Here is a 23032-nt window from a genome sequence, read left to right as displayed (position 1 = left end):
GGTAGCTGTTTACTGGACAGGATGGCTGCCGAGACATAGTGTGACAGCTAGCATTCTCTGAATATCTGTGATATTCCGGGAGCTGAGATGCACTTGTGTAGAGATGTACAGAATCTAAAGTGGCATCTAGTCCGTGAAGAAAAGATCACACAGGGAGGACAGGCCAGCACAGTGAGTGCTGGACACTGCCAGGGCCGCCTGGGGGACTGGGGATCCCTTGAGGCTACATAGTCAGCTATGCAGACCTAGGTGAGGAGCCAATACAAGGTTGTGCCTGTGAAGTGCCCTTAGCAGACTCAGAAGTGTCGAAGGGGTCTATGATGTAAGAGGGGGCAGCATGGATGAGATGGTGCCAAGATAGGATGGCTTAGATAGGCAAACTGAGGTTCAATTATCAAAGGCACTAGGAGGTAGGGGCTCTGAGCTAGACGGGATCTCCCTTGTCTGAGAGTGCCTACCAGGTTATGGTGGATTTATTCCCCTTTACTCACACTTAGAAGGCAGAGGCAGAAGCTGGAGTTTGAAGGTTACTTGGTCTACATAGGCAAGTTCCAGGCCAACCTGGGCTACATGTAGACTGTCTCAAAAAAAAAAAAAAAAGGATAAAGAAAAGAAAAATGACTGGGCTGAGTGTTGAGTGTTGGGAGTGAAGTCAGACAGCAAAGATGGGCACGAGATTCTGGTTTCTGATTTGCCATGATAGACCCCTATTCATAAATATAAGCAACATGGGGGTGGGGCACGAATTCTAGATCACAGTGTAGAAACAGGCAGTGATTAACACTGTTTACTTAGCCCCTCTCAGATACTGGGTACTCTTTCAAAGACCCCTCACACTATCTTGTTAACATGTCATGAAATCCTTTCAGAACGAGGTGATCAAGATCAGTGACATCCCTGGGAACGCAGGTCCACGTGACCTTGAGGCCTGTGCTATCATCCACAGTCACAGAATAAGTGTGACCCAGGGCACTGGATACACAGTGCTCGGTCATAGGGAAGGCTGGAAGAGAATCCAAAGGGACCTCAGGAGGTGTTGAGACCTCTAGCTCTTTTCCCAGGAAAGAGGAGAGAATCACACACACACACACACACACACACACACACACACACACACTCTGCAAGTAGGAAAACAACACAGAGCATCTGAGTCCTGAAAATGATAGCCATAGGGGAAGAGAGGTGAAGAATGTCAGAAATAAGACCTAAATAAAAATATGTCAGCAAGCCCTCCGAGTGGTTGCTCACCCTTACCATGAAAATGTCTCTTAGATTGCCGTGGCTGCCCCCACTCCTTAGTAACCAGAGTGTATTCCTAGAGCCTGCCCTGTTGTTTGGTTGTTAGGAACTGACATGGAGATGGCATTCTAGATGGCAGTTCAGATGCCAGCTCTGCCCTGGGCTCCAGGCCTGTGAAGTCTCTGTGTTGTGATGCTGACTTTAGAGCATGTGTGGTGTGTGTGCGTGTGTGTATGTGTGTGACATTTCCATGGAAACTAGCATTTGGCATTATAGCCTGGAACACCTGGACTGCTGTCTTCTTGAATTATAGCCCTAGAAGGAATGTGGGCTCCTCCCCTTTGTGTGTATCTTCCTTTCCTCACTTTAAGCTTGGAAAGCAGGAGCACTGTGAAAGGGATGTTGGGTATCTGTTTGCCTATCAGTCTCCATCCTTGGATGGAGCTTTCAGGACACCAGCATGTATGTCGCATGTTCCCAGCAAAGGAGAAGTGTCTGATTCACATCTCAGGAATGAAAGAATGTGGGAGGGCTCCTGGGGGCAAACACTGGGACTTTCTCAAGACCTGGCACTGCTATAGGCAGGGGTTGGACCCAAAGTAAGGAAATGGCACCTGGCACCACCTGCCTACTGAGTTGTGTTCCACACAGCTCCTGGGGGTTTGGGGCGTGGGTGAATCACAGAGAAGAGGCAGACAAAGGCCCCTGGCCTCGACACAAGACTAGCTGTCATCAGACTATGACCCTGAGCATGGAGGCCAGAGTCCTAAAGACCTTCTTTTGGTCTCCAGGGAGGAGCGCTGTCATCACTGGGATAGGGCTGAGTGTCAAGTAGCTCAGCATGTGTAGGTCAGGACTCCTCACTTTGGAATTGCTCTGGAGAAATATTAGCCTGCCAGCAGATGCAGAGAAGTTGGTCAAGGGCAAGCAGTAGGGAGACAAACCCTAGGGTACTTGAGAGTCAGCAGCACCAGGAAGCATCTGACAAGAACCTCAGGGCAACCACGCCACAGCAGTGTGGCTTTGTCTCCCAAGCATCCAGTCTGGCCCTGTTGACACCTCCACCCCTTCCAGTCCAGATGCAGAGCCAGAATCAGAACCTCTGTGATGATTCTGTGTGCAACTGTTCTGCTTTCTGTGATCAACACACGCATGCATGTGCGCGCGCACACACACACACACACACACACACACACACATACACAGCTTCATTTACTGGACAGTGTTGGGAGATAGAGAGCTCCCTATAAGGCCCTATAGGATCCCTCATGATTGCCTGCAGCTGGAGTAACAGGTGCAGGTGTATCCGTAGACGCATTAGCCACTGAGTTACCTGTGGCAGGCAGCATGAGAGCCTCTGGTAGAGGCAGGGCAGAGCCACCTCTTGAAATAGAGGGTGTCACCCAGCCTGGGGCAGAAGCAATTGTTCACTTCTCTGCCTAAAGCTGCTTCTTCCAGGACAGCGAGGACAGGGCAGGGTGGGGTCCGAGATCTGTCCTGTAACACCTGCCCCGGGGAAGGATCTGTATAAGGTGGGCTTGACAGCAGGAAGATGGGAGCTGTGCAAAGGCCCCAGGAAGTGAGCTCTGGTTCATAGTGGGAGCCAGCTGAGGCTGGGGTGCCGGTGGTAGGAGCGCAGCTATTTGGTGGTGGGGGAACTTGCATGCCCATTAAAGCATATGGCCTTTCTTTAAGGAAAGAGTTGGCCCCATTAGAACTGGGTTTATACTGCCGGAAGATGGGGAGAGTGGGGGAACGGGCATCCACAGAACTACTAGGAAACTTGGTAACTAGTGGCTTAGCAGGCAGTTGCAAGTGAGCAGGCCTGTGGTGACATAACTTCACACCTGCCTTCACTTTCTACAAGCTTTACAGCCATGGTGTACTCCCTCCGTCCAGCTCCTGGGAGTCTGGTGTCCATTAGGAAGCTGGGGCTGCCTCTGTTAAGGCTGGTGGTCTGGGAATGACCCGTTTGCTCTGACCTGGCCTTGGAGGGAAAGTACTGGCCCTGGTGAAGCTGATGCAGGAAGGCACACGAATACTCAGGGTCAAACACTTGGGCCCAGAAGCGTTTGCAACCATCCCCTTTGGAACCAGAGAAAGACCTGGATCCTCTAGGGATTCTCTGAGAAAGGCCCGGTCAGCATGCTGGGCAATGGGGGACCTTTCGTGCTCCTGACAGTGTGTTTTCTTTATAGTCTGGCTGCCCCTGGTCCTCAAAAACCTCGTCCTGAGGCTGTTCGGGGCAGACAAGCTAGGCCTGGAGTCAGCCAAACCAGGACAGCCCACACTCAACACCTACAGGGTCTGAGCACAGCACAGGCACCTGTAGACTGCAGACAGTGCTGAAGTCTCAAGTCCACAGCTTTTGCGCCGGCTGGTAGGAACGATGGGGGGGGGGGGGTGTGCCTGAAATACTCAATCACTTTGGTCTCAAAGAGAGGCAGATATGGGATGCAGAAGCTTCTGGTAGGGTCTGACCATTGTGAAGCCACCGGGGTGACTCCCATCCCCACTCAGTTAGAGCCCAGGGAGCTCCCTGCCCCCATCTACACCCCCCACCCCGCCCCGCACGAGCCAGGTTCTCCGCTCCCAGCACTCATTAAAGCTGATGATTCCCGCCTGGGAATTCACGGGCTTCCCGGATAGGGCTAGCACCTAGGAGGAAGACTACTGGCAGAGCGCACTTCGGAAAAGGCGATGGGCGTCCTCCGGGCCCTGTGAGTCCAAGGCGTGGCTCCCAGCGACAGGGCCCCGGCGGCAGCGGTCACCGGGGCTTCCCTGCCTGTCCTCTCTGGTGAGCCTGAGAGGAAATGACAGCGCGGGAGCCGGGGCGGGCGCAGAGGGAGGGGCGGCGCCCGCAGTGACACGGCCTGTCACAGTGGAGGCGGCCCAGCAGACCCTCCCAGCGACCGCTGGAGCTGGGGATTCCCCAGCCGCAGAGCCCCTGCCTCGGCTGCCACGCGCCACGCCGGGCTACTCCATGACCCCGGCTGCCTGGGCATCCCGGACCAGCTGGTGGCCGGGCTGTGCACGCCTCGGGGAGACAGCGGGGGTCCCCTGGCTTGGCAACAGGAAACTCTGGGTAGAGAATGGAAAGAAGTGGGTGGTCCGGCCCCTGCGACTTCCCCTGACATCACTGCCCAAATAAGGAGCTTCCCAGCGGCCGCGGGGCGGCCCGGAGCCGCGCCCGCCCCGCGCCTACCCCGCGCCGCGTGGGCCGCCTGCGAGCGCCCAGGGCACCGCCGGGCGGAGCCGAGCGCGAGCGCTGCCGAGCCGCGGGAGGCCGGGCGCGCAGCCCGGCGCAGCACAGCGCAGCTAGCCCAGCGCGGCGCAGCACAGCGCAGCCAGTCCGAGGCGCCGAACCCAGCCGGCCGCAGGTAAGCACCGAGCGCCCCGCACGATCGCGGCCACGGCAGGTGGGCGCGACGGTCCCAGCTTCCCGGATCCCTTGGGTGCGAGCGGTCCCGACTCTGCGCCGGTGCACGCGCTCTGTACTAGCTTTTCCCCAGCGCTACTTCTGTCATCATCCTAGGGTGACGAGCGTTCCCGCGTCCGCACACCGCCGCGGTGCGCAGCCCCATTCACCCTCAGGTGTGCAGCCTCCGGTGGCCTGCGTTGATTCTCTCCCCTTTCCAGGGACGCACTGCGGGGTCTGCACACCTCTGGTAACTGCTCAATGGGTTTGGTCTGTGTGGCCACGTTTTCCGCTGGAGGCCTCATCAGTTTCAGACTGTCAGAGAGCCCCATAGCCTTTGCTCATTGCGCTCTCACTGTTAGAGAGTGAAAGTAGCCCTGGTCTGGTTCTTCCTTACTCCGGGCAGAATGGCACCTGGCTGGGAGGAGTGGCGGTGGTCCACAGGGGTCCATACCTGCAATGGTAGGGAGTGTGTTGCCATTGGCAAGGAGTTCTCGAGCCTCACAGACTGGTGTTTCTAAGAGCACCCAACCTTACCCGCTTTGGCATGTGCAGGGTGCTTGGACATGGGACAGGACTGGTGGTGGCTGCAGAACAGGTGCGGTGGCATCAGCCTTGAGTTCTTACAGGGGCTTTGCATAGTGACCACAGTTGCTCGCCTGTAAAATGTAATGTATTCATGGACGGTTTGATGAAGACCACAGAGAAGAGCAGGTAGAGTCAGTTGGTCAAGTGACCAACACCACAGTGGCTCACTCAGGTCAGTGGTCAGAACTTAATTCATTTGTGCTCTTACCGTCTGGAAAATGGGGGTGAGTGTCTGAGGACTTGTAAGTTAAATTGTTTTGTAACTGTGAAGTTCTGTGCACGTGCTGCTGGTTCCAGTGGTTTGAATGATTTCTGGGCAGGCATTTGCCACGCCTCTGCTCTGTGACCTAGAACACCCTTTCTGCCCTATCGTTTGTACAGAAGCAGGCATTAACAAGCGTCCTTTGTGCTGGCTAGCAGATTTCCCAGTGTATTCCATGGAGCGTTAGCTCTGAAGGCTGTTCTCCAAGTAAAGGTTTCCCTGTTTAAGTAAGTCTGGTAGTTTCTACAAGTTCTTTACTAACCGTCTTGCCAATTACAATCCATATTGGGAAATTAAAGGCTCTGAAAAGTCCTGCAATACAGGAGCCTGTTTAACTTTGTCAAACCCAGCATTTCTCTTGTTGACTGTGGGCCCTTTTCAAGTAACACAGGCTTGCTCTGGGGGAAAACAGCTTCCCCAGCTTCTCACAGAGTTGATGTGGTGCTGTCAGCTGCAGACTGATGACTGAGTTCTAATTGCCCTCTTTGGTGGAGGACAGGCAGAAGTTCAGAGCCACAAGTGGCTAGCCAAACAGTGACCTGAGATCACCCAATAGTGACCAAACCCATTGAGCAGTTCCCAGAGACAGTTAATCAACTATCAGAACACTGAGGATGGGGCCCAGAACCCAGAGTCCCGTCCAGTGCTCTCAAAGAACTGAATTACATGCTGACGTGAGGAAATTCTCTTCTGGAACCTACCTTGCTGCTTTATGTGGGCACCTTGAGAGTACACGGGGAAAACACATGGCTTTACATGATTGGTTGTTAGATAAACTGTTGATCAAGTACCTACTTTGCACTATTTGTAAAGCATGTACAGTTCAAACAGTAGCACAAGCTGGGGCGACAGTGAACTCCATGATGAGCCATCTCCTTCTCACATGCGCCTGGGTCCTACTTCAGACTCAAATGCCCATTTCTATACATAGGCCCATTGTAGATGTGGATTCTCTCTCTCTCTCTTCCTCCCTCTCTCTCTCTCTCTCTCTCTCTCTCTCTCTCTCTCTCACACACACACACACACACACACACACACAATCCTGTCCACTCATCCTCACATCTTCACACTCACTCCTACACACTCCACACTGTATACTTGTTCACACTTGCACATCCGCTTCTACACCCACATCTACTTTTATATATATGTATACACACACACACATCCATCCTGTTGTGCTCCAGCTCTGTGGCCAAGAGTCACTCATCAGAAAACTCCCTTGTCCCCATGTCCCCAGAGTTGGCAGAATGCCTGCATCTGCTCCCCAAGATGCATCCTGATTGAGTGGGGAAACCCTCCCGAGGCTAAGCCAATGCCTTGTGTTCTCCGGGTCTCCCATTTTCTTTCAGTTCTGACATATTTGCTCATATTTCTTCACTGCTATTTGGTCAAATGGAAAGGGATATCACAGCTCTAGGTAGTGTTATCTGTTTTCATTGACTGTCAAAACACTGAGGTGGTAAGGACCCCACCACTTAGCAGATTGGGTGCAGAGGAGAGGGAAAGCATGGGTGTCCCTGGCAGCAAAGATGGCTGTGACCCAGACTAGCATCCCAGGGGATACACTGTTTTCCCAGGACTTGATAGGTTCTAGGCAGCCATCTAGAGATTCCAGCTGTAAAAAATGGTTCACTCCCTTTGTTTCGGGAGCCTGCTTTCTGGTGGGAAGAAAGATGATGAGTGTCAGATCAAGCTGCATGGCTCTGGTGCCCATGTGGAGACAGACAGCCAAGGGGCAGAGTACATTGGGAGCAGAAGGAACAAAGTGCAAAAGTGAGAGTTGGGGCTTCGGGAATTCTAAGACTTGACACCGATCCTTGGCCCTGAGCAATGGAATTGTGGCAGCATAGAAAGGGTCAGGCAGAGGATCAACAGGTTAAGGCCCTGCAGCAAGAGGGGAGCAGGCTAAGGGATACCAAGAGGACCCAGGCAGCTAACCATTGCTCATGGATTCCTAGCCAGGATCCTCTGGGGGAGCCTGCTGCTCCATCTACGGTCTAATTACCATCTTGGCTCCTTCACAGAGACTAAACTGCAAGCATCCTGTGCCTGGAGACCAGGCTACCTCTGCTCTCTCAGCACTGCCCCCTCTATCTGGCCCACCCCATCCCAGTCATGCCAAAAGGGTAGCACTCCTGGGGTGCTTCCCTGCCATCCCGCTGCAGAATCCTGTGGTCTGTGTGCAGGCGATTAGAGGCGGTTCAGGTGGTCCGTCTGGATGGATGGTGGATTGGTTGTGCTGCTTCCATTATTAATAACCATGATGTCATGCATCTGTGCAGCTCTTGATCGGCTGCAGAGCACTCCCTCCTATTATCCCCTGTGCTCTGTGGGCTGCCAAAGAGGGAGGGCTCCGGAGAAGAGCTCGGACATTGTCACACACTGTTACTGCTGCAGGCCCACCCAGGCCACCTCATGGGCCTGTGCCTCTGTTTCCTCAGCTGCAAAGCCAGGTCTGGAAAGCCAACCTCCTGAGGCTCTTGGTGGGGTGAGGTGACACCGTGTCAAGGGCCTGACACAGAGCAGGCACTTCACAGCTGTTGGGCCCCCTCGGAGTTAAGCAGGACTGTGACTTTCCTATCGACTTCTGTGACCACAGTCTGCCTATCCTAGGACTTTTAGTCACGTTTTAGAATATATTTACTTGTGTGTGTGCATGTTCACGTGGAGGTCAGGGGACAAGTTTCAGGAGTCAGTTCTTTCCTTCCACACGTACGTCCTGGGGGTCAACTCATGTTGGCAACTTTGCCCACTTAGCCATCTCGCCAGCAAATAGCATTTTTTTTTGTGCGTGCCCCATTGAGTTGATTTGCCTACAGTTGCACAGCAAGTTCAGAACAGAGATAAGATTCAATCCTAGCACTGTGTGAGAATGAAGATCATCATTGTGATTAATCAAAACAGGACTCCACCATGCCTTTGTGGAGATCAACATTCCTGTTGCTTTATTAAGAATCTCTAAGCTGGAAAGTCTCTAGGGTTCCAAGGTGTGATATTCTCTGTGAAGCCTTGAGCAGATTTCATAAGAAGCCTTTGAAATCTTCAAGAAGAGGGTGTAGATGTGAGGGGGGGGAAATCTAAGTAATCATTTAACTAAGGAGACTGTGGCTGTCATCTGAGGGTCTTTAACTACAATGTGTCAAATTCTGTCCCCTGGGTCTGATTCAGAGACCCTGGTGATGCTTCTTTCTGGTAACATGGAACTGGCCCTGGTGCTGCATGTCCCACCAAGGCAGGGAAGCCACTGATGCCCAGGAGGCCGGATATGCTTTCTGCTTCCTGTCTCTACTCAGCCCCTACCTATGGCTCCAGCATGCTTGTCCCAGGCCCACAGCAGCCGCATGAGAGCACACAACTGTGGAGATGCACAGACCAAAGTATGTACCTCCCGTATCCTCACCAGGGACCTTGATCATGTGCCTGCCCCTCTCTTGAACCTCAGTTTCTGCTTCTTTAGGAGGGAGTTCCCACCCTGAGCTGCAGGGCAGGTGTCGTCACTGCTTTGCCAAATACATAGGAGAAGCAGCTTGAAGAAGGGAGGGTTTACTTGGTTCACAGTTAGAGCTGAGATGGCAGGCACGCTCACATCTGGGCGGAACAGGACACAGAAAGAGGGATGACGGGTAGAGCTCAGCTCCATTTCTCTTCTCCTTTTCATTCAGGCTGGGGCTCAGCCCAGAGATGGGGCCACCCACATCCAGGGTGGGTCTCTCCTCCTCCATAAATCCTCTCTGGAGACACCCACACACCCAGAGGTGTGTCTCCTAGGTGAATCCAAATCCAGTCAAGTTGCCAATGAAGTTAATTACAACCATCATGTGGATTCCAGAGGGCCCCCCAACCCACAATCAGATATGAAACTAAGCCCCCAAGCCATAAACCAAGATGTCCCCATGGATGTGAACGTGATGGCTGACATCCTGAAACTGAAACCTTTGTGTGTTAGCTGCCACAAAGGGCTTCCTCTAAATGACAGTATTGGGAGGAGGATACATATCATGACAAGATCCCAGTCTTTGTCTTCCTCACCTTCCTCCTCCCATGGCTCTGACTCTGGTACATGCTGAGAGCCAAAGTGGCCCTCAGAGCCCACATCGCTTCCCTGGCTCGATGCCCATCAGTGGCTCAGGGAGAAGGGGGAGTCTGGGAGGCCCATGTCAAGTCCAGGCTCTGGTCTCCTGGCCCTTAGGCAAGAAAATGGGGTGGGGCATCTGGGGGTAAACACCTGGCATGTGGCATTTCCGCCTCCCTTCCACCTCCCTTTGCCATTCATGAACCTATTCGCAGGTGGGTTGAGCTCTTGTGTGGGCTCAGATCTGAGTTAAGTACTAGGAGAAAGTCTGGATTCTCTAGGAACGCAAGTTGAGGAAATCCATGCCTTTCATGTCCCCAGGCAAGGTACTGTTCTTCTCCAGACCTCAACTTACTCACGTCTAGAATGGGTCCTCCCAGGACTCCATCTCCTCAACACTGTCCATGGCCTCTGACAGGGAGAATGGGGGCTTACCTGTCACTGGGGGGAGGGGAAGGGTGTTGCTGTGTGTATAGGAGCTATTTCTTTTCTTCCTTAAACTATGGTTGTGACACTTTATTGTAGGGCACTGGGAAGGCTGGGTGAAGAGGCCGTGTAATGTTTTGGCTCCTGGCCGCTTCTCTTGTTTTGCATTCTGCCTGACTCAGAGCCCTATGCCCCTGCAGGCTGCTTTTCTGGGGCGGGGGTGATGATCTTTATCCATCACCACCCAACTTCAAATATGCCAGGCTGGTCAGGTGTAGGCAGACTGTCAGATCGGAGATCAAGGGGCATAAACGCCTGTTCTTTGGTGAAAGGTGAACTTGGAAAACTCTATTGCTGGAGCTGGAAGCTGAGGCATGCTATTTTCTCTGTGAAGCCATGAGCAGACTTCATGGGAAGCACTTGAAACCTTCCAGACACCGAGGACAGATCTTAAGATGTTGAAAGACATTACTTTCTACACAAGTCATTTCTCACACCTGCACCCTTTCCTGGAAGAGTACAAATGCAGAGAAGTCAGGACCAGTCTGCAGAGCGGGACATCCTGTGCTGTTAGTGGACTTGCCATGAAGCTACTGTGTGCGCTCTGCACCTCCCTTCCCTCTCCGAAGCTCAGTGTTCTTACCTGCAGCCCCCTCCCCTCTCTTCAGGGTTCCTTCTGCCTGCACAGTCTGTGGCTTTTGACGCTGATGCTCTCCAGGGAGGGGGACTCCAATGAAGGAGAGGGAGGGCTGTGGGGAGTTTTCCACCTCTTGCTTGGACTCAGTTTTACTGATGAGACAGGCCCTAGATGAGGAAGGCGCACTGTGTTCTCCAGGTGGCAGAGAAAGCTTCTTGGTTTAGCAGAGGCTGGGGAAGGAATGGTAATGCCATGGAATTATGATGACCTTTTATCTTTCTTTCTTTCTTTCTTTCTTTCTTTCTTTTTTTTTTTTGAGATAGCATTTCTCTGTGAAACATTCCTGGCAATCCACCTGCCTCTGCCTCCCTAGTGCTGGTATTAAGGCCTACACCACCACCACCTGGCCCTTTTATTTTTCTTAAAGAAACTACAAAAGGTCCCAGGTTCCAAAACAATGTGCCTCTTATGTGAACTCAAAGAGTATGGTTAGAGGAGGGGAAGCCTGTGTTCAGGTGACCAGTCTGGAGGCCAGAGGCTGGGGACTGTCAACTCAGACTGAGATACCCATCATCTGAGGTCCTGTGTCTGCTCAGTCATTCTAGGTAGTGTCAGGTGCTGTCCTAAACACAGGTGACACTCTGTTCTTCTGGGCTTATCAACCAGGAACAAGTGAACATGGGAAGGTGTGACTCAATAGGTCATGCAGGGTAAGAGGTCCACATCAAAACCCAGCAATCATGAAGGAGGACATCAGGGCAGGGTATTCCCAGGCCTTTTCATGTGGGAGGCCAGGGAAGGCTGTGCAGATGGGGTGGAGTGTGAGCATAGACCAACAGGAGCATAAACCTGGACAAGCTAATTCCAGGGGTGTTTCCTTCTTCTGTGGGGTACACAGAGATATATGGCCACACACAGAGAGACAGTTGGTATGGGTAGCTCCAGAAGACAGCTCAGACTATGGCCTGTCTTGCTTTGGAACCAGGACATGAAGTCCCCTTACTGACAACCAGTACAGTAGCACTGGTGATTCCAGTCCAGTAGCCACTGGATTGAGCTGTAAGTCTGTAAATGCCTGTCCACATTGACTGTCTCCCTCTGGCCTCCAGCCAAGCAGATAGATCATTGCTTCTCTGTGGACATAGAGCTGTGGCTGAGACGTGATGAGTTCAGGACCAGGTCATGGTGAGAGGCAGAGTGGACACCAAGACAGAACTTACTGCCTAGGGTGGCCGGAACCCCACCTTCACATTTTTCTTATGTCAGCTCGTATGTAACAGACAGTAGACCCCGTTTCTTGAAAGCAGCACTAAGCCCAGAGACTGAGGACCCATGATGACTCAGTATCTTGTAGTGCACTGGATTGGGCAGAAAAGGGGCCTTGGTGGGAAACTGTGAAGGAGAAAGAAAATCTGCAGCTCAGCCACTACTCACACCCCAACACCAGTGTCTTCATTTTGACAAGCACGTTGCATTATGTAAGATGTGAACTCTAAAGGAAACTGGGTGGAAAATATTGAGGTCGCTTTCAAATAATCACACATTTCTCCTGTGAAAAGTTGACTTATACATGATTGGATGGAGAGATGGCTCAATGCATGGAGCCCTTGTTGCACAAGTGTGATAATGAATGAATTGAACCTGCATACATTCCCATTATCTGGCCTTCCAAAGTTACTCAGAAAAGCCATGAAAGACCCTTAAGTATTGGACTCTCTGGCTTTGCGGGCCACCCCAGCATGCCACAGAGGATGGTCCAGAGGGAAGCACAAGGTCAAACCAGTGCCAGGGCCACAATGGTAGAGGGACACTGAGATGCCTCCCTGGGAAGTGGCTGCAGGAATGTCCAATTCACATCTAACCCACCTTTCCCATTGTCCTGAGTCTGACCTGTACATCTGGTGGCAGTTCACCGTGACCAACAGGTGGCTATGTCTGGTCACCAAGCTGCAGTGGCTGAGTATAGCAGAAGGATGCTCGGGTAGAGCAGGTGGGGCCAGGAAGTGTGATTCACTTTGGTGCTGGAAAGCACTTAGGCCTAGGTAGTTGGTGCTTGTTGTTTGCTTGTTACTCTTTGAGGCTCCCAGGTAAATGCATGGAGACTTATTCTTACTTATGAATTCCTGACCTTAGCTTGGCTTGTTTCTAGCTAGCTTTTCTAACTTAAATTATCTCACTTCTCCTTAACTATATTTCGTCTCTGGACTTTTTACCTTCTTTACATATCTTTCTTTCATTACTCTGTGGCTGGCAGTGTGGCTGAGTGACTGGCCCCTGGCATCTTCCCCTCCTCCTTTTCTTGTTCCTAGGTCTTCTCTAGATTTCTCAACCTATTTGCTCTCTCTGCCTGGCAGCCCTGCCTATCCCTCTCCTGCCTAGCTATTGGCTTTTCAGCTCTTTATTAGACCAATCAGGTGTTTTAGGAAGAAAAAGTAACACAGCATCAGAGTTAAACAAATACAGCATAAAAGAATACAACACATCTTTGCATCATTAAACAAATACCATACAGCATAAACAAATGTAACACATCTTAAACTAATATTCCAAAACAAGCCTGGGGAGGGGTTTCCATGGAATGGAGGAAAGAGACTAGGGTGTAGCAGTTCCAAACCTGGGACCTGATTTGCCATCCACAAAACAGGTAACTTGGCTCAGCTGAGTCTCTGGGGCACACCTGCTGCAAACCACTGAGCCCAGAGCAATTTCCACCTCTCCCTAACTGCTAGTCCATATATCTTGTCTTAGGGTTTCTATTACTGTGAAGAGACCCCACGACCACAGCAACTCTTATAAAAGAAAATATTAATTGGGGCTGGCTTACAGTTTCAGAGGTGTGAATCAGTTATCACCGTGGTGGGGAACATGGTGGTACACAGGCAGACATGGTGCTATAGAAGTAGCTGAGAATTCTACATCTGGATCAGCAGGCAGCAGGAAGAGAGTGAGCTACTGGCCCTGGCTTGAGCTTTTGAAACCTCAAAGCCCACCCCCAATGACACACTTCCTTCAACAAGGCCACACCTACTCTAACAAGACCGCATCTCCTAAGAGTCCTACTCCCTATGAGCCTTCAGGGCCATTTTCATTCATACCACCCTGAGGCCTCTGGGTCAGCACTAACTGTGCTTATCCTGGCTTGGACATGTGAACATCTATGGTGTCCCTTAGATATCAGTGAGACAGAGGATGCTCAGTTGAGCAGGAAGCCATCTCCAGAGCTCTCCTAGATAGTATTTAGAGTTGAGAAGGGAAGGATACCCATCCCAAGACAGGCTCTTTGGTTTCTTGCTGATGTTGGTTTTTGGGCTATTTTTAGTTAGTGTCTCATGTAGCTCAGGTTGGCCTTAAACTCACTATTTGGCCAAGGATGACCTTGAACTTGTGATGTTCCTGCTTCTACTTCCTGAGTGTTGGGATTACGGGTATGTGCCACTATGCCCAGTTTATTAGGTACTAGGGAACAAACCCAGGGCTTTGTACTTGCTAAGGAAGTTTTGTTAATCTTAAGCTTAATGCTTAATCAAGCTCCAATCTTGTGAAATAAAAAAAGGCCAGCAATTTTCATGATAAGTTTGCAGAACACCTGCCTGAGGATATACAGATGTAGATAGGAAATAAATCACGCACCTTGGGGAAAATGTGTAAAGGTCCCTATACCACAGGACTTCTCAGTGTGTAGAAAAGTTGCAGAAAGTGTACTGGAAATCAGCCAAAGGGTGTGTGTGAGTGTAAGAGTGTGTGAAAGAGTAGGTATCTTGTGTAGCTTTCCAAGGTGGACTGATCAAAGTGCACAGATGTGTATGCAAGCATATAAGAAGGTGGACTAGAGTTTTGCAGAGATGCATTTTGGGAAATACTGAAGTCATCTAAGGTCAAAGCTAAAAGTGTGATGCGAACGTACAGTAACTTTAAAACTTGTTCCTGCCTGTTCGCTTCAGCTTGTCAGTTTCTCACATTTTTCTGATTTTGTTAACTTCTTTTTTTCTCAGAAGTGGCAAACGGCAGGCAAACCCTCCCTCCCGCTCTGTGTATGCTGTGCCCTTGGGAAGCATGAGCACTGTATGGTGCGCAGCTGTTGCACCGAGCATGGCCTGGTCCACAGAACAGATTAGTGTCTGCTCTGTGGTCCAGAAACCTATGTGTGATGTGGGTGTTCCAGGGGCGCAAAACAAAACAAAAACCCTCACTTCATTAAAAATGTCCTTAAGGAGCAGAAGCAGCCCTGGGAAAGGTGGCTTTTCTCAACGCGCCCTCTTGGCACCTAGACACACACAAGTCTGTGTCTGCTGCACTCAGGAACTGATCGCCACCCCACAGTGTGCACTCTAGGCAAGTGTGAACGCCTTTGATTTGATGGTGACGGTGTCTCACCAGGCACAGCTTCACCCTGATCTTGCCCACGCAGTCTGGCTCTTACTCCACGCATAAACCCTGACCACTTCCCACCTCTCCCATCATGTCCCCAGGCATGTTAGCATCCCAGGAAGAGGCAGGGTGCCTGTGTAGTTCCTGACTTCATCTGTTCAGAAACTGAAGGTCACCCTCCTTACCTGGTGTAAGAACTGAGTTCTTTTAAAGACTGTATGCAATAGAGGAAGCGATAAATAACAGAAAGGGGGATTTTCGGGGGGACTTTCTTTGCAGGTTAGAATTCAGGGGTCATGGGAAGGCTTGAGAACCAACTAATTTGCAGATGAAAGGATGGGCTCACTTCGTTCCTCAGACTCTGCCCTGCCCTTCTTCTGACCACGAGTGACCTTAGACAAGCAACCTGAATCTTTGAACCTCCATTTCCTTGGCCATAGACAGTCATTTGTCAGGACCCTAATTCCATGATATGACTTTAGTGGAAGCCTAGAACAGTGCCTGGTGCACAGGAAGTGACAAGTTCACAGTTATCACACGCATGAGAAAAATTCCATTAACAAAGTAAAACAGCAGTCATTGGAAAACATTTTTAGCTGTGTAAAAGTAAGCAGACAGCTCCCGTAGTGAAAATAGCCCATAAACACATGATGGGTACTTGAACTAGTAAGCCCAAGGGACTATGAGTTAAAATGGGATTATTTTTGCCTAGAAATGGGGGGGGTATAATAATACATAGAGATCAAATGCTTACAAGGGCCAAGGGGACTTGGAAGGCTCAGTTGTCATGAGCAAAAGCTTTAAGCAGACATACTTGCTTAATCAGGCCAATCCCAGCTCCAGAGAGACCCATGTGCAAGGGACTTTCCTGTAGCACGTTGTATGTCAGAGAACTAACAAGGCCCCTCCAAGCCTGACTGTGGCCATGCTCAAACCTAGTGGTATGGAATGGCTTACAATTATTGAGAAAGATGTGTATCGGTGGGGCTATCTCGTGAGGAGATTCAAGGCAAGCTCCTCACCAGAGAAAGGCTTCCAAACAATGTGTTTGGTACAATCCCATGCTGACCCAGAAAATGTTCAGGTTTGTGCAGGCTAAATGCAGCCCTGCCCATGTCGAACACTTTCTGTGCCCATGGAAGCTGCCTCAGAAAATACTTGGTCAACCATGAATGGAGTAGGTAAGCGCTGGGAGGTTGGAAGGAGACCTGTGTACTTCATACATTATCTCTCCTCTCTCTCCTCTCTCTCTCTCTCTCTCTCTCTCTCTCTCTCTCTCTCTCTCTCTCTCCCCCCACCCCCGTGTGTGTGTGTGTGTGTACATTTATAAGTACTATTTTGGGTTTTTTTTTTTTGAGATAGGCTCTCTCTCTGTATACTCTGTAGCCTAGACTGGCCTCAAATCATGGTAATCCTCCTGCCTCTGCCTCCCAAGTTCTGGGATTATTTGAGTGAGCCACTATGCCTGACATGTACATGTATTTGTTTTGTCTTATACATCTCAGGCTGCTTTTATATCCCTATGTAGCCAAAGATAGTCCTAAATTTCTAGTCCTTCTGCCTTCACTTCCCAAGTGCTGGAATTAGAGACATGTCCTGCCATGCCCAAGAACACGTATCTTTTAAGAGAAGGCAATTAAAAAGGAAAAAAAAATGAAGAAAGAAAATCTCTGCGGTATAGGATTAGTGTGCTGCATAGACGAGGTAATCCATGGTGGATGTGACGCATGGTGCCTGGCACCTTGTAAGTGCCGCATGAGCATCTCCCATGTCTTCTTTCTTCCTCCGTGGAGTCTGGACCAGGTCCCTCCCCAGCCCCTGCATATCTCCCTAGTGTTTCCCCAAACTCAGTCAGAATGCAGTGGAGACTACAAGAGTGTCAGCCACCCTTGTGCTGTGTCACCCACAAAGTGCGCGCTCCCTAGAGCCATCTGCCTCTCACCTAGACAGCCTCCAGGGTCCTTTCTTGGCTGTCAGGAGCAAGCTGCCATCCAGCCTCCCCATCCTGGGTGTTGTCTAGTCATGCATCCTGTCTCTCCCACCTTGCATTATGGGCCCTCTGTCACCCCCACCTCCCCAGGATAAACTTCAGTCATGTGGCTCCTGTCTGGCTTGTCTTGACTGTCTCTGCTCACGGCTGGGCTTTCCTGGCCCCCTCCCCCCACCAGCTTCCACCTGGCCCCGATGAATTCCATCATGCCTGTTTAAAATCATTCGACTTCCAATTTGCTAATTTAACTCTAGTCTTACAGAATTTTGGCAACCCTGCCAAGCCGGGTGCCAGATGCAGATTTAATGAGCATATTTTCAGTTCTTTCTTTCCTGTCTCCATGAAGATGCTGAGGGGAACCGGCTCTTGACTCATTCCCAGGAGACTGCTTCTCCGGAACACCCTTTCTTGCCTTTGACCCAGCACCTCGGGGTGTGGCCCTCTTGCCAGGGCTCTCCCCAGCTGACCGGAGAAGTCCTGGAGAAGGAGCCATGCTTGCATCATTCTGCCCATCCTAGAAGCCCCAGCCCACTTCCCAGCATTTGGACTTCACAGGAAATGTATTTGGAGAAAATTGCTTATTTCCTCCAGCCCATGTCTTCCTGCAGCTCAACAGATGTTTGCAGATGGGTGATTTTAGCAAACACACACTGCGTGCTTTCTAGCTAGGTCTAGCCTGCAACAGGATTATGGCGTGAGGGACTGTGCCCCCACAGCGTCAGGCTCAGACTGTTCACACTGGTCACCTCATCTGAACTCATAGCCTCTCCTTACGGGAAACATTTTTATCCCCCAGAGTAAGACTCAAAGAAGTCAGGTGGGCGGTTCAAGGCCGCAGAGTGGTGAACGGCAGAAGTGGTACTCTCTATGAGGCTTTTGATTCTAAATATAGAGCTCTTTCCATTGACCCAGGGCCTGGCACTGTCACCTGTGATCCCAGTGTCGCCGTTCAATGACTGGTCAGAGCAGGTCTGTGTCTTGTCAAACTCATATACACAGATGCACCTGCTGCCCCACACAGATGTCCTCAGGGTGCAGACAAGGTCATGGAGCCTGAGTGTGTGAGCTGCAGACACCAAGTACGCTGTGCTTAGAAGGGTATCTCCCAAGAGGCACAGGACCCTGGAATCTAAGCTACAGCAAGAAGTGATAAAGGGAGCTCCACATGGAGTTTCCCTAGAGGAAGAGCAGGTGAGGGTGCACAAGGAAAACCTCACCTTAGGGAAGTTCTGTTCTATTTCTGAGCCTTGGCCTTGCACAAGTGTGAGCTGAGGCCGGGCTTCATACAGTGTCTCCTGGTGTTTTAAATAATGGAACCATCTCCCAGACCCTCAATTATTTTTTTAACCCAAATAAAACCATACACTGAATTCCTATCCTATAACAAAGAGACAGAATTGGAGATATCTTAGGTAGCCTGTGACTGTGCAGGGAGCAAATTGGAAATGTTTCACAGGCATCTATTGTCGATCAATGTGCTCCCAGGCCTCCAGGGTGATCTATAACTACAGCCTTGGGGCTTGGCAGCCTGGAGAAGGCTGGCCTTAAGCACCTCTGTGTCCTGACTGTTTCTCTTCTCCATTCTCCGTTTCTGTCTTAGTTCTCTCAGGCAAGGACTAGGAGCTGGTGCAGAGTGCCTTAGAATGAGTTCAGCTCAGAGGATGGATGTCCGTGTCCTTGATGGAGCCAAATGTGAGGTGTTAGAAACGAAACAGTGGCAGGTGCTCCTGGGGCCACGGAAAACAATGCGGCCCAGTGCTCAGTCTTACTACAGGGGGCTCTAGGTCTCAGGAACTGTCAGGACGAGCCTGGGAGGAGGAAGGGTTTGCTGAGATTTTCAGATAAGCTTCCCAGGGCTGGGAAAAAGAGAGGACGGCCACAGGGTAGAGGTAGAGCTGGAGACCCTCTGAGAGAACAGGCCACTGGGTGCTGTTCTTTGAGTCCCAGGGCTAGCCCAGCCCATCCCCAGACCTTGGAGTTGGCCCCAAGATCAGAACACCAGGTCCCAGTGGCTGGTAGCAAGAAGGTAGAAAAGAAGCAGTTGGAACCTGGTAGGAAAGTGCAGCTAGGGAGGAGACTCCACCCTGCAGCCTGATGCTTGGGTACCAATCACTGCCCTTGCGTCTCTCCCTGGAGCCTGGCGGCAGAGAACTGTTTCCCAAGCCTGGGAGAGGGCCTCCAGTGGGACCTTCCCACATGGGGCAGAGGGAGGAGTAAGTAGGGAGGCAAGGGATGGGCATGGGATGCTTTTCATCTCATTGAAGTTATTTCTGGCTCTGCTCTGGCTCCTGCAATCTCTGTGGAAACTGCCTATGCCCAGCTCAGTGTGGAAACACGGTGAGGTTTGAAAGGATGATGTGTGCTGAGTAGACAGCAGGGAAGCCATGACTGTTGCACACTGAGTGTGTATGTGTGTGTGCGTGTGTGTGTGTGCATGCATGTGCGTGCATGCACAAAGCATTTCTGTTCTGTGTTCTCAGAACATACACATACACACACACACACACACACACACACACACGTTGTCTCCCTCCCACTACCTACCCACTCTCTCACTTGCTCATCCTGTGATGCCTTCCCCTTAAGCCCTCTCGTGTTGGCTGGGAGTCAAGACTTCCCCTGTCTGTGAAAAGATGTCCACACCACACCCCACAGACTTGTAAGTTGGTTATACCAATGGGGAGATGAGCTGGAAATCAGCTGATTATCCAGGATTACCTGTGTGAGCCTGGTGTAATCACACAAGTCCTTTAAACATATGTATTAAATTATGATTTTAATTATATAAAATATATAGGTTATCATACAATATTCAGATGTGGTAGTCCAAGGCCTATAGGTAGCCTTGGGGGATTCAAAGTACAAAAGACTATGTTAGCCATTGGTAGTTTTGAGGGAGACGTGAACCAAGATAAGAGGGAATTTTCTACAAGCTGTGAGATGTGAAAAAACACATCTTACCCTGGACATTCTAGAAAGAACTAAGGGCCTGTTGACACCTTAATTTTAGATATAGTGAGCTACATTTTGAATTACCAACATCCAGAAGCCTTGGGTGGTGTTAGCATATATCCATCCACTAGGCTGTCTTGCCCCAGCAACCTTCCAGAACTCAAGTACCTGAGACTGTGATGGGGAGAGGGTCTTCTTGAACCTAGGACAAAGTTGTGGATGTGTTTTTGTTTGGGAGAGGGCAGGGTCTAGTCTTTGCCTAGGATCTCACTCTTGGACACAAGTCTTCTTGGTGAGAATGCAGCCACTCCCCAGCTCTATCCTGTCCTTTCTTGATCATTCATCTGTCCCCTGTTAGTGTGTGTGCCACTGCTGGCTGACACTTGTTGTGACCTTGGAGGGGGCAGATACGCACATACAAGGGTTAGGTCTGCACACTAGCCACCTTGACTGCCTTGTTAGTGTGTGCCACTGCTGGCTGACACCTGTTGTGACATAGGTGTGAGGGGGCAGATACACATGTACTTGGGTTAGACTTGCACACAGGCCATTTTGACTGCCTTAGCAAGCCCTTGTCTCCTTCTTAAAGGCTGGAGGTCAACAAGTTTGTCTAAATGTCTCGTCTTTGAAGCCCAGGAGCTGTAACTCATCTTCCAACAGTGATGTGTGGCACTTGGGCTGACTGAGGCTGACTGAGGCCTTCTGGTCCTGCCTTGACTGATACTTCTCCTATGCCCAGGCACTGATGGAACCTGGGAAACACAAACCCTGGGGTCTGGTAACAGGCAAGGTTAGAGGGAATGGGCACAGAATTGAGGGAGGTATTCTACTCTCAGGCCATGCAAATCTGACACACAAAGTCTGGCCTATGTTCCCATTTTATAGATGAGGAAACTGAGGCCCAGAACAGAAATGCTTTGCTCAAGGGAACTGGAGGAACAGCTGAGACCAGAGCACAGGTGTCACTCCAAGGGGGCAGACTCTCTCTCCCTCCCTCCCTCTCTTTATCTCTCTCTCTCTCTCTCTCTCTCTCTCTCTCTCTCTCTCTCTCTCTCTCTGATCCAATGGCTCGGTGAGTGGCTGAGTGAATTTATTAAGCAACTCTAGTTTATTGAGCATCTGCTCCTGTTAGTACTGTGTTAGGGGCAGGGCTATGGCTTGGGAACAAGACAAACAGGACCTGGCCCTCCTCTGAGATTTTTGTATTCTGTGGAGAGAATAAGTAATTACATAGCAATTGAATTACAATGGGATCAATGCTGTGCGGAGAATGGTCAGAAGTGAGTGGTTGTGCAGATGGGGCCCTGCACAGGTGTTGGGGGACAGCCGTGGAAGAGGGTATGGTATTATTTGTAGCACAGGACAGGTTCAACTGTAAATCAGTATAAACCGTAAACCGTAAACCACTCTGAGAACCAGGCTGGATCCCTTCCTTCTCTTTTGGACCTTGGCCCTCATTTCCCTGTTTATTGGTCAGATCACATGTGGTCAGCCATCCTTTGGGAGGAGTGCTGCCACCAGCAGGGCCTGGGACCAGGAGGCCCCACATTGCCCTGCATGGTGGGTCAGGGCTTCGCCTGCCCTGGCTTGGGACCAAAGGCTTGAGAGTCCTATGACGGCAAAATAGGGCTGGGGCGTTCAGCAGTAAGACTTCTCTGCAAGATAGAGCCCAGCTCACAGGATCCCTCTACTCTAGAGCACCGGGACTGACAGAACCTGACTTCTGGGACCACGGCAGCCCACAGCTCACTCCATGTGTGTGTATGTGCATGTGTGTGTGAACACGCACATGGCATATATGTGGAGGCCAGAAGTGCGCCTCAGATGCTGTTTCTCAAGAACAGTCTGCCTTGTTTTTGAGAGGTTCTCTCTCTGGGGGACGTGAGGCATGCTGATTATACCAGGCTGACTTGCCAGTGAGTTCCTGGTATCCTCCTGTCTCTGCCTCCCAGCACTGCTATACCTAGCCTTTTATATGGGTGGTGGGGATCCGAACGCAGATCCTCATGCTTGCGCATGAAGCGCTTTGCCAGCTGAGCCATCTCCCCAGCAAACACAGTTTTTGATTAAAGCACCCTGCCTGTGAGCAGAATGGCTCCTGGTGGAGCACCTGGGTGGCCTGGGTGGCTCTGTTGGAGTGTCCTGGGGCAAGTTCCACTTCTCCCAAACACTAGTTGAGTGATTTGGAATAAGTCCTCTCCCCCCAGAATCTCATGTCATCAATAACACTTCATTGTTTAACTCAAAGGGCAGAGGAGATGTGCAGGTGGCCTTCAGTAACCGGGAGGGTAGGGATAAATAAACTGCCATTGCCTGGGGACAGTCAGCCCTTCAGGGATGTTGGAATCTGGCTTATGATCCCAGAGCTAGAGACCTATCCCGGCTTTGTGTAGAAGAGCAGAGAAAACTAATGGCCCTCTCTGCTTGCTTTTCTGTCGTTGGGGGGACTTTTCTTGCCAGTAAAGAAACCTACCATGTGGCAGGGCCTTCAAGCTGAAGGGGCGTGCAGAGGTAGACTGTTTAAATCTTTGGGTTGGCACATGGGGAGATAAGGCTGACAGGTAGACGTGATTTGTTCTCAGTCCCATGTCAGTGTTGTGGTCAGACCTAAGTCCACTCTCCTGCCCCACTCTTTGTGCCATCCCATGGTTCTGCAGCCTTAGAGAATGATGTACACAGCCAGATCAGAGCCCAGCAGGGTGGACCTTGGAAAGGATAGAAAGGAAGGAAGCTGGTCAGCCCAGGCTTGGGTGGCCAGGGGCACAAGCAGGGGCATGGGAGTTCCTGTAGAGCGGCTGGTGGGGAGCACGCCTCAGATTTCCTCCCCTGCTCCCGGAACTGCCCATTTCCAAGGTCCCAGGCCTTGAGGTCAACATACAGGCACCACCTGCCCTGCTGCCTTTGTGCCAGTCAGGACTCTGGGAACCTCAGCCCAGCCCAGGTACCACAGGTGCCCTGGGAAAACCCTTAGTCCAGTGGACAGTGCACTGGCCAGGTTGGCATGTGGCTCTGGCTTGGAGTTGGGTCTGGAAAGTCAGGTCTAAGTGTCTAAGTGGGGTGATGGTGGGCAGCACACT

The 23032-nt window shown here is 50.9% G+C and overlaps 1 protein-coding gene across 6 annotated transcripts in view; it reads left to right on the top strand.

Moving 5' to 3' along the window:
- The window catches only part of Hivep3 (HIVEP zinc finger 3), a 408014-nt gene that overhangs the window by 302914 nt on the left and 82068 nt on the right, over positions 1 to 23032 (top strand). The window contains exon 1 of one of the 6 annotated variants that reach the window (XM_085686506.2): positions 4484 to 4619. The exons of the other annotated variants lie outside the window; for them this stretch is intronic. The gene's annotated coding sequence lies outside the window, so the exon portion shown is untranslated. Of the gene's footprint in view, positions 1 to 4483; positions 4620 to 23032 lie in introns of those variants that run through there. 6 annotated transcript variants of the gene reach the window in all.

This window comes from Myodes glareolus, chromosome 3 (assembly GCF_982192425.1).
Source record: "Myodes glareolus chromosome 3, mMyoGla1.1, whole genome shotgun sequence".
Taxonomy (NCBI): domain Eukaryota; kingdom Metazoa; phylum Chordata; class Mammalia; order Rodentia; family Cricetidae; genus Myodes; species Myodes glareolus.
The sequence above is the reverse complement of the archived record's forward strand: the minus strand, read 5'-3'. Positions and strand labels throughout refer to the sequence as shown.